Source organism: Mus caroli, unplaced genomic scaffold, assembly GCF_978045245.1.
Source record: "Mus caroli unplaced genomic scaffold, Mus_caroli_1 scaffold_14, whole genome shotgun sequence".
In the NCBI taxonomy this organism is placed as follows: domain Eukaryota; kingdom Metazoa; phylum Chordata; class Mammalia; order Rodentia; family Muridae; genus Mus; species Mus caroli.
Genome location: NW_028227269.1, coordinates 10,436,307 through 10,447,971, shown reverse-complemented (window position 1 = coordinate 10,447,971; position 11,665 = coordinate 10,436,307). Strand labels below are relative to the sequence as shown.

Below are 11,665 nucleotides of genomic sequence, written 5' to 3'. Positions count from 1 at the left end.
TCTTGAGGGTGTCCTTGTCTTAGGTTGGGTGGCCCTCTGTGCTCATGCGCCCTGGGAATTAGCAAGAGGACCCTCGGGGATAAGCAGGGCTCAGAAAGCAACTTCCTTTGACCCCTCTCTTCAACCCTGCTCAGAAAGGGACCAAGGGCCAAGTTCCAAGTTTAGAGGAGGAAGTATTCTTTACAGAACCTAAATCTGGTTTCCTGGTACAGTGATGTGATCCTTCCTCCTCTGTCTTCTGTTAGATGATTATACAGGAAGCATGTGGGAACCCACAGAGATCTCATCAGCCCGGTTCTCTGTAAACTCATATCTCCCCTCATCTGTGCAGGCAAAACTTCAGGGTCTTTTTGCCCTCCCAACCTTTCATAGCAAACCCATGCCTTCTCCAGAGGTCCCTATTGTAGAACTCTGTTTATAGTTGTGCATACTGGGCACCAACAATTCCTGGGTGAAGGTGAGAGCGTTTGAATAGACTGGGAAGTGAATGAATCCGCAACTCATTGGAAAGCCGAAGTATATACAGTCCAATGAGTATAGGCACGAGAAGAGCAAGCCTCAGGGAGGATGGGATGACTGTTATTCAGTTCACCTTTGCTGTATCTGAAGCACATTGGCATGCTTTGTCTTATTTGCCTCTCACTGTGGGGAGGGGCAAGCACTGTGAACCACAAGTGGGTAAAATGAGACTCCTACAGAATCTGCCAATGCCAGGCATGGCGGAGGCAGAGCTAAGCTGGGGTTGTCATGAACTTGTTGGTTAATAGCTTTGTCCCTAGACTCCAGACACTTGTCCCAAAGGTAAGAGATTCAAGCTCTGCTCTTCCGGCTCTGACCTATCAAATGCATCTATGCAGTACTGCTTGGGGCTGCTCTTGGCATTCCTCAGCAGATAAGCTGACTCTGCTAGCTGGCTGTTTGTAGTCAAGATACTTAACTGCATTCATTCATTCATTCATTCATTCAGCAAATACTGATTGGGTGGCTGAATGCTGCAATGAGCAAGACACACAAAGGATCCCTTACAATGTTGTGTGCTCCCAAAAACATGTGGCTTAGTACAGTGGATGGACTTCTGCCTGTCCATTCTCTGGGGGCTTTGGGGAGAAAGCCATGCTGTGTTCTTCCCAGAGAGCAGCAGAGGAAGCCAAATCCATCCCTGAGCAGTTTCAGCCCCTGGAGAATGCAAGATAGGCATGGGAAACTTTCCTGTGTGCCCCTCAGCTTGCATTTCCTGGGTCAGGGCTGGTTGGCTGTTGTCACGCTTGGGCTGGTGATAATGGACGCCACAGCAAAGTGCTTCTAGCAGCAGGTGCTTGTCTAGGTGAATGATTTTCCTGGTGACATTGTTGTTTCCCGGACCAGGCACCCACTGTGTGTTGTTTATTTACAGCGTAGCTAAAGGAAGTGCCACTTGCTTCACTCAGACACGGGGTGGGGAGGATTGAGAAGTCACAGTAATTATTTGGTTAAAATGTCCATATCAACCTCTGAATAGTGCTGGCCATATGGTAGGCAGAAGGAAAAAAATTGTACCTAATTTTATGTTTGTTACTTTTGGGGGTGGAGGGCTCAGATTCCAAGCCTGTTAGGAACATGTCTTTGCCTGCAAAAGACCCACAGGTCTGCCAAGGCCCGTCATAGTTTCCAGGAGGTACTTTACTGGTTAAGAGAGAGGATATAAAAGCTTGGTGGTCATGGTCTGAACTTACTCCCACTCCCGAAAAAACCTCCAATCTTCATTAGGCTGGACCAGCCGCTGCCTCCTTCTGGAAGCCTTTTCAGACATTTTAAGGGGAGAAATAGGCCAGTGGTGAAGGCTTCCAGGCTTCAGGTCTCTGAGGCAGCAGCTGTGCGTGTATTTGTCTATCAACGACTGCACGCTGGGACCCTTGAAGTTGGAGAGAAGAGATGAATTTGTGGGTATAGCAGACTAGAAAGGGCACACAATATATTCTTAGAAAGAAAACAAACAAACAAACTGCCAAAGACAGGTGCTAAGAAAGACTCTTTCCCCCCAGGAAGTTTGCTGTTGCCAAGATCTGACCACTTCCGGAGTAAGAGAAGACCACTCTTTGGAATCATTAAGGGTCTTCGGGTCAGCTTTCAGATGATCTCGGGTGAGGGTGTGTAGCCTTGTGTCATGTCTCACAAGACAACCTAGAGACCCCACAGCATGCTAAATGCTGAGGTGGAGGTGGGTGTTTGGCTTTTGGATACTGGAGAGGAGACCCACTCAGGATTTGGGGTGTGCTAGGCAAGGGCTCTGCCACTGAATATCTGCCCAGATAGCCACCTGCTGGGAAACAGTGTGTCCTGGCTGGCATATGTGAGCTGCTTTGAAAGCTAGTGTGAATTCCTTGTAGGAAAAGATGGAGAAGGCCACCCTGTGCATAAGGAATAGACTACACAAACACAAACTTGGCAGTTAGGAACCTAAGAGGACTGAGGGATGATAAGAAGACATGGATGGAGAACTGGGAGGAAAGAGATAAGTAGGAGGGGCCCCACAGGAGCGGCTCTGCTGTTGGGGATCTTATCTGGTACAGGACATATAATAACATGTGTGCTTCCAAAACCCAAGGGCCACTTCCATTGTCAATCTGATGTGGTAAGTAGGGCAGTCTCTTCTGTTGACCACAAAGATGGGAACATTAGTGAGTGGTGGGCAGATGCAATCGTCTCCACACGTGACAGAAGCTGACACAGCTGGCTGAGTGAGGCTTGCTCTGCACTGCTTCTCCTGTGCGGTCTGCAGCCAGCCAGCCAGCCACAGAGGCTCTTCAGCGGCCCTCCTCCTCCATAGAAACTGTCTGTCTTTATTCGAGCCGGCAAGTCTAGGGTATTCGTGTGTGTGTGTGTGTGTGTGTGTGTGTGTGTGTGCGCGTGTGTGCTGGAAAGCCCTGCTTTTGTCCAGCACAGGCTGCTCACAGCTTTCAGCAGAGGATTACTTAGAAAAACAAGTTAATGACTGTCCTTGGGTTAGCTTGGCTTGCTGAGAGAAGCAGGCCTGCTCAGGGTTCATTTTACTAGACTCTAATCAGGGTGGGAGCAAATTCCAATCCAGAAGGAGAGGGGGGGGGGAACAGAGAGAGAGAGAGAGAGAGAGAGAGAGAGAGAGAGAGAGAGAGAGAGAGAGAGAGAGAGAGTGTTTTTATTCTGTCCAAGCAGCATTAGAAGCATCATGTGGACGCTTAAGAAGTTAGAGGCAGTGAGGAGGTCTTCTGAGCAGTGCTGGGCTGCAGACCTACCTAGGCACAGGAGGACTGTGCTGTCTGCTATGTTGTGTGTGTGTGTGTGGGGGGGTGTCAGATGATCTGCCCTACCCTTTAGGACACAGTTGGGAGTAAAAATGAAAACATGGAAAGGGAGATGGGGGTAGTATGGGGGAGGGGAAAGGGGCAAAGGAGACAGAACAAAGGTGCCCACTCTCCTCAGTCAGCACCCAGAGCATCAGCATCCCTTGAGCTTGAAGGTGTCTATGCTTATTTATCTATTCACTCAGTAAACACTGATGTCTTAAATCCACGAGAGTCCACAGGGGGCATCAAATGGAACAAAGCCTCTAGGCAAAACGTGAGCTCTCAAGGATATCAGCTGCTATGACATATATCCATATATATAATAGATAACCATATATATGTAAAGAAATATATCCTTAGGTTAGAAAAGCCTCAGGATCTGGAGGAGACTGAGTCAGCTGGTATTCTAAGGACTCTGAAGTAACACAGCTAGATTGGGAGGGACAGAGGGGGAGAGGTGGAAAGATGTCTACAGGGAAGGTAAAGGGACTGGGCTGCCTATGCCATTATTTATGTACTCTGTGTGTGTGTGTGTGTGTGTGTGTGGTCTTTGTGTATATGTGTGTATATGGGCATGGGTGCCTGTGGAATCAGTAGAAGCCACAGAACAACCACAAACATCCTCAGATACACTGTCTGCTTTTTTCATCAATTTCAAAGGAAATTGTGATTATTTATTTGTGTGTGTATATGCATACAGGTATGTGGGGAAGTCAGGGGACAACTACTTATAGGAGTTGGCCCTCTTTCTACCATGTAGGGACTGGGAATTGAACTCATGTCATCAGGCTTGGAGGCAAGCACCTTTGCCCACTGTACCACCTCAACGCTCCCCCACCACACCTCTTTTTGAGACAGTCTCTTATTGGCCATTGAGTAGTATAGACTGGATGAGCAGCAAGCTTCAGGGATTCACTTGTCTCTGCTTCCCAGGTGACTGCAGGGACAAACCACCACACCTATCATTTAATGCGGGCACTGGGGGATCAAACTGGAGACTTGAACTCAGGTCCCCATGTTTTCAAGGCAAACAGTTTATTGAATGAACTCTCTCTCCAGTCCCATTTGTATACTTTTGACAGGCCAGTTGTAGAACTAGCTTAGAGTGTGGTATCATTAACATAAATCGCACTATAGATATTTAACAGAAAATAAGTTTGGATGGAGCAAGGACCCATGATACCACGGTCCAGTCACTGCAACAGAGACATTCAAAACATGCTGAACTTCACTCATGGTCCTTCAAACCTTTTGGGTTGTTCTTATGTTATAAGAACACTTACCACAAATGCACCACAGAAACAAATTTTAGAAGTTGACACGCTAATGGACACCTGTAATCCCAAGACTCAAAAACCCAAGGCAGGAGGATTTTGAGTTTAAGGACATAGCAAATCCAGGCCAGCCTCAGCTACAGAGTGACCCTGTCTCAAAAAGCCAAAAGCAAAACTCTCCATCACTTTCGGTGTTCAATCCTGTATTGTTAAATATAAATGCATGTTATACAGTGGATCTACACATGTTATTTAGGCAGCATGTTTGGAAGGTCAGACCATTAATCACTTCCTTTTTCTCTGACCCTCTGTCCAGGAAAGCCACCATCACACCATTTGTACGTAAGCATGCTACTTTTTTTTTTTTTTTTTTTTTTTTTTTTTTTTTTTGCCCAAGCTAGCCTCAAACTGGATACTTGGCCAAGGATGACTTTGAACTTCTGATCCGCCTGCCTCTACTTCCCAGGTTCTGGAATAACAGGTGTATGTTTCCATGCCTAATTTATTGCAGTGTTGTGGATCAAACCCAGGGCTTTGACTATGCTGGGCAAGCCCTCTATCTACATTTCCAGCTTGTACAAATGTTTCAGATCCCTCCCAGATGTGGCAATCCACAGTTTGCCCTTCGCTGGATGGCTTATCTCAGTTAATATAATATCTTCCTGGTTCAACCATGTCTTTGAGTTTTTCAGGATTTCCTCTATTTTTATGGCTGAAGAATCTCCATACACACACACACACACACACACACACACACTACATTTTCTCTAATCATTCACTCAGTAATGAAAATTTAGGTTGTTTCCACATTTGTGCTATTATAAACAGTATCTCAATGAACATAGGAGTGCATATATCTCTTTGGGATTCTGATTTCAATTATTTTGGATAGAGACCAAGAGGTGGGATTAATTTGTAAGTAGCATCTACACTGTTCCCCACAGCTGCTATGCCATTTGCATTCCTAGCAAGTGTGCACAAGAATTTCAGTACCACCACATCTCCAACACGTGTTTGTTTGGTTTTTTAATCTATTAAAATAATAGCCAACCTAATAAGTGTGAGTTGATCTCTCATTGGGGGTTGGATATTTACTTCCCTGGCACCCAGGGATACTAAGCCTCTTTTCGAGTACCTGTTGGCTATTCCTATGTCTTCTTTGGAAATGTTAGACAGCTTGTCTTTTGTAAGTAAGAACTCAAGTGACAGAGTGGGTACCGAAGCCCAACCCAGCTGGTCCTTGCCCTAGCTCTCATCTTCATAAGGAAGGGCCATGGAGCCAGGAGAGGAGCTGAGTGAGCCAGGACCTCTCAGGAGCAGTCGGAAGTGTGGCCTGGAAGGCCCTGCGGGGGAGTTTGCCAAGGGACAGAGCAGGAAGTGGGGATTTCCAGTTTCCACTGGAAAGGAAGAGTTTAACTCAAGGATGGACTGGGGCAGTCCCCTGAGTCCTAAACTTCCTCCCTAACCCCGCAGGAACCCCTGGCTCTGCAACCGGAAGTTCCTGAGGGAGGAAAGTCAGGAATTGTCTGCCAAGAGTTGTGGACAGGAAGTGAAAAGACACAGGTACGGTTAACAATCATGTAAACATATGATGTTATGCTGTCCTTGGTCAGTCTTGAGTCTCTCTCTCTCTCTCCCTCTCTCCCTCTCTCCCTCTCTCCTGGAACTTGGTGTGTAGACCAGGCTGCCCTGGAACACATAGAGATCCACCTGCTTCTGCTTCCTCAGTTCTGGGATGATGTGAGCCATCACCCCAGGCCTCAACCTTCAGTTCTGAAAGAGTCACTAACTGGGAGGCACTTAGCACTGATTGAATTCTGGGGTCCTACAAGACCCCCATGCCATCTGGTCTTGATGCTTGAATTATACCAGCTCTTTCTCTTGCTGCTTGTGTGAGATTTGGCTGCTTAGCAACCCTAAGCCTCAGTTGCTTCCTTCATTCCAAAGCAACCTGGCATGGATTATGACACAGTTTCCTAGATTCTTGCCTTAGTCAATATTTTTTTGCTAAGTCAGTATTCTGTGTAAGCTCTGCTAGAGCTACAGAGTCTGAGGAGTTCATGAGATGATAGATAACAGGCCTTTAACCAGTCACATTTCCCAGAGCCTTAGACATGACTGAGCCTGCTGCAGGCTACAGACTCCTGCGATGCAGCTGCAAGTCAGAGAAGGCTCTGGAAGAAATTGTTAGCACTACTACCAGGTGTTCTCTGATTTTGGTCTCTGGGTCAGCAGAACAAGTCAAAAAGACAAGGGTTCAAGTTCTCTGTTTCCTGGGAGAGGCCTGGGGTGACTCCCAGCCTTCCCTGAGTCTCAGGGTCATTATTACAGTATGGACGTAATAATGACCACCCCGTGGAAAGTGAGGGAGATCTTGTATATATAAAGTCGGTGCAACAGAGCTGGAGTGTAAGTACTACTCAACATCAATCCCCATACCAAAGTGACAGCTAAAAGCAGGGAAAACCATACACACATCTAAGAAAATTCCTTTAGGGAAAGAGAGAGAGAGAGAGAGAGAGAGAGAGAGAGAGAGAGAGAGAGAGAGAGAGAGAGAGAGAGAGAGAGAGAGAGAGAGAGAAGAGAGAAGAGACAGGAGCATTGGAGAGGAAGAAAGGAATTAGTGCTGTCAGCGGCAGGTCAGTTTGTCTTAAAACCTTTCAAATTGTGGAAAGGGCTGAGAAATGTGTTTCCTGGGGCGGGGAGGGAGTGGGCTGAGGGGGTTGCGCACCTCTGGGATTGCCTGTGCAGGCAACTGCTCAGTGTGTGGAGCATTCCAGAGGTGTGGGCCTAATGCCAGGGAAGCCTCAAAGAGAGGTGAGCCTGTGGCCACCAAGCAGGCAGGGTGAGGCCAGAAAAGGACAGATGGGAAGTACACAGGCCCAGATATAGGCTGCAGAGTGGGTGAGCCCTGGGCCATTCTGCTAAGTGAGAGAAGCCAGGTTCCCAGAACACAGAGTGAGGGATCCCCTTGATAGGAAATTTCAGAAAAGGAGAATTCAGGACAAGAAGTAGATGAGTGCTTGTCCGGGGGTGGGGATAGAGAGGCCTTCTAGTAAATATTCAGGCCCTTTGGGGCTGACAAGGTGGGAAGTTTCACTACAGGGAGGGCTGTGTGTGTTTCCAGCTGTAGCAAAACTCACTGGATGCAGCAAATGATGTGTGAATCATGTCTCGACAGATACAACTTCATGCATTTGCCAGAGTGGTTTGTGTGACTTTACAGATATGCTAAAACCTACTGAACATAATTGACACATGAATCATATTCTAATAAGATATTTTACACACACACACACACACACACACACAGAGCAAGAGACCCTTTGTGCAAGAGCAGCTTGCAAGAAGCAGCTCCAAGAAATTCCCCTGGTGCAATATACTTATTGCAAAATGGAGACAGGCCCAGAAGGCAGTGTGACCTGCTTTCTTTCTTTTTGCTGCCACTTGGGGCCAGGGAAATGTGGTGTGAGTTGCTGAGATTCATGCTTATAGGCACTGTGTGTAAATCCTGTACCAGACAAACTCCACTAACACAAACACCTGTACTAAGTCATCCTTGATTGATCTCAGCCGCAAGGACCCAGCTTCATTACTTTCAGTACACACACACACACAAAGAAACAATAACAACAAAATATTCAGCATAGTATGCAAAACCAATGGCAAATACCTCGTGTAAAACAATATGTTGGAGACAGACCTGTAGGTTATCGTGAAGTTGGAAACTAAGGCACGCTATGTTAGCTAAGTGGCAACTTTCCTGAGTTCAAATGTTAGATGTCTTCATTGATTAACATTAAATTAATGTGCAGAACTTTTTGTTTGCTCATTTGGTTTTTGAAATAGATTTTGACTTAGCACAGGCTGCTCAACTCACAACATAGCTGAGGTTGGTCTAGAACCCCTAATCCTCCTACTTCTATCTTCTAAACAATTAGGATTACAAGATGTAAACCACTGCATCTTGTGGTGCTTAGAATTGTTGTGTAAGCATTCTTTCTCTCCTTTTCTCTTTGTCTCTTTCTCTGTGGCTCTGTCTGTGTCTGTCTGTGTCTGCGCACATGCATGCATGTTTGTGTGTCTGTGTATGTCTGTGTGTGTATCTGTGTTTATGTCTCCTTTTGTACACACATATATATGTGCAGCTGCAAGAGGCCAGTCTGTCAGTGTTGAATGCCTTCCTCTATTGCACTTCACCTGGATTTTGAGACCCAGTTTCTCACTGAATGGAATGGGAAATATAGATGGCCAGAGAGCTCTGATCATCCACCTGTCTGTCTCTGTGCCACTACACCTGCCTTTTCCCTAGGTGCTGAGGATTAAAACTCAGGTTCTTCTGCTTGTGTGCTAAATAAGCCTTTAACTACTTCAGCTCTCTCCTCACGCCTGTGCTCATAATTGGAAGAGAACTAAATTTACCTATCACTGAGTCTTTATAATGATCAGAGCCACTATTCTCACTCTGTGCTCTAAAGATGAGAGAAGTTAATGGCCTGGAGGTCATGGGGCCAGCAGTGGGTGGGGCCCAACTGGAGCCCTGGTCTGCACAAGTTCCAAGCCTACCCTTCATCCCAAAGCTGCCCAGGCCAGGATACTATTTGCTCGTGGTCTGATTTTGTTCAGAAATGGCTGAGTCCCAGGCATCCGAGTTTACTGAAATGTTCTGAGAGTTATTGGGAGAAATGAAGCTTTGAACTTGCCTAATATAACACGGGCTGGTTCTCAGGATCATAAACATGTTTCTGAACCTAATTAAAGAGCCCTATGAAAAGAACAGGGGCCCGACTGAGACATGACGGTCGGTCTAAAAACTCCCCGTGAGCCAGGACGGGAGCTTTGCTGTTCCCAGACAAGGGAGGACTGGCCCTCTCTGGGGGCAGGGAGTTAAGAGCTTTCCAGAGAAGAAAAAGCTCTTTTACAGTCCTGGCTGGGGACCTGGGCCGAACTGGGGAGGGAATGTAGGAGGCGTAATTGGGGCTTGTAAAACATTTCCAGACAAAATCACTTAATGTGTTTGGAGAATAAAAAGCAACAGTCCACATAATCCTTCCATTTGGACAGTTTGCTAGAAAGTCATGAGAGCTGGATGGAGGATGTAGAAAGATGGCCAGCTAGGGTGCACAGTGGTGGATGCTCCGGGCACTCTCTACTCTGGGCACAGGATTGTGGAGAAGCAGAATATTGGCTTTGAATCTCTGTGCTATCCCTTGCTCAGTGTGTGACCTTGGACAAGTGATTTATCCTGCTCAACCTGTTTCCTCATATGGCAAATGAGGATAAAATTGTATTCATAGTGGGCTGGGGAGATGGCTCAGACAATAAAGAGCTTGTCTTGGGAGCTTGAGGGCCTAAATTCAACACCCCAAACCCATCTTTAATATAAGAATTGAGTGGTGGTGTATAGTTGTAATCCTAGCACTGTGAGCCCAAACAGAAGGATCAAGAGACTTGCTGGTCAGTCAGCCTAGCCTAGCTGGTGACTTCCAGGTCTGTGAGAGATCATGTCTCAAAAGTAAAGAGAGGCAGTGTCTAGGGTTGTCTTCTTGTCTTCACATGCACGTGCACAAAAGTGCAGGTGCACCCACACACATGAGCATACACACTCACACAGTTGTACCTAGTTCGTGGCTATGTTGGGAGAGTTAAGCACTCTGTCTTGGACTGGGGAAAGGAATGCTCATGGAGATGTTTGCTCCTTTAATTCAGCTCTGTGGACATGAGCTGGTCCCAGGAAGAGCACTGTTGCATTGCCTTTGGACTAGGTCACCCTGGGAAGCATTCCAGAGTTCTCAGAAAGTCTTTATGGATTCTTTCTCTATTTTACTCTATTTTTCCTGGCTTCCTTCCTTCTAGAGTAGTTACCCCAGTCCATCCAACAGCCCCCTTACAATGCACTTTTGGACCTTATTCCTGTCTTCTTCCCCACATCCTGGTAATGTTCCGCTTCTTTTAAGAGAACATTCAAGCTTCTGGGTCCTCTAGACCCTGCTTATATTTCTGAGCGGCATCTAACCCTGTGCTTGTCGTTCAAGGCAAAGGCTTCCCCTTTCTTTTCCTTCTGAAAAAAAGGTGAGTATTTGTACTTCCCGACTCCCTACTGCTAAGCCAGACAAGTAGCAGCTGTGGTCAAGGGGTCAAGGACCGAGATGAACACGTTTCCCCCTCTGAGCAACTGGGGTATGGTCTCCATCTGATCTTCACTAACTTCTACAGTGAGTATATTCAGTGCTACAGGCCATATGGTCTTGGCTATAGTTTCTAAACTCTGCATTCGGCATGTGAAAGTAATCAAAGATAATGTGCAATTCAATGCACACAGCTGTATTGCAATAAAGTTTTATTTAAAGATTACATTGAGCTCACAGGCTATAGTTTATAGACCACTATTCTGGACCAAGCTTGCCAATGATACTTAATGTAGTGCTGGAAATATTCTCTAATATCCATGCTATCCAGCATGGTAGCCACTAGTCACAGTATCTAGAGAATAACCCCTACATAGATAGTACATATTATATTGGATACAAAGTTCTTAATAGTGGCTGAGCCATTAGCCAGAATCCTGGAGTGAAGAAAATATGAAAAGTCACACTGGACTTTTAGCCTAATTCTTGATGTTCTAAGCAACTGGGATGTTGAGAATGTTTGTATTGCATCTTCTCCTAGCCTTTCCTGACTCACCTTAAAACATACACATCACACTTATTTCATTTGCTCTCATTCAAGCATTCATGAAATCCAGGTTTCTAGCCCTTGGCCCACACTACCTACTGTTCCCAGAATGCCCTCTGTTCTCCCAAATGCTGCCTTGGTGTTTAAAGTTCACCTCACATTTGACGATTTCTTTGATTTTTTTTTTCCACCAACTCTCCGTATCATCTTCACACACTGACCTCCACCTTCCTCAGGGTACTACTATCGTGGTATTATCATTTATGTCTTGTCTTTTCTACTAGATCATGCGTTCTTGGGGGAGACTCCTTCTACCACCCTTTCTTTCATGTCTTTGTAGGAATTTCAGTAAATGCACAATAAACTGAGAGCATGAGGCCTAGGTACAAGTGCTATGTTGGGCCTTAGCTGCTC

General features: G+C 46.1%; 1 long non-coding RNA gene across 1 annotated transcript in view; it reads left to right on the top strand.

Annotated features, from left to right (window-relative positions):
* Window positions 1-2,030: 2,030 nt before the first annotated feature.
* Window positions 2,031-11,665, top strand: part of LOC115032760 (uncharacterized) — a 47,949-nt gene continuing 38,314 nt past the window's right edge. Inside the window, exons 1-2 of the long non-coding RNA XR_015045180.1 lie at window positions 2,031-2,120; window positions 6,050-6,139. This is a non-coding gene — a long non-coding RNA (uncharacterized LOC115032760). The remainder of the gene's footprint in view (window positions 2,121-6,049; window positions 6,140-11,665) is intronic.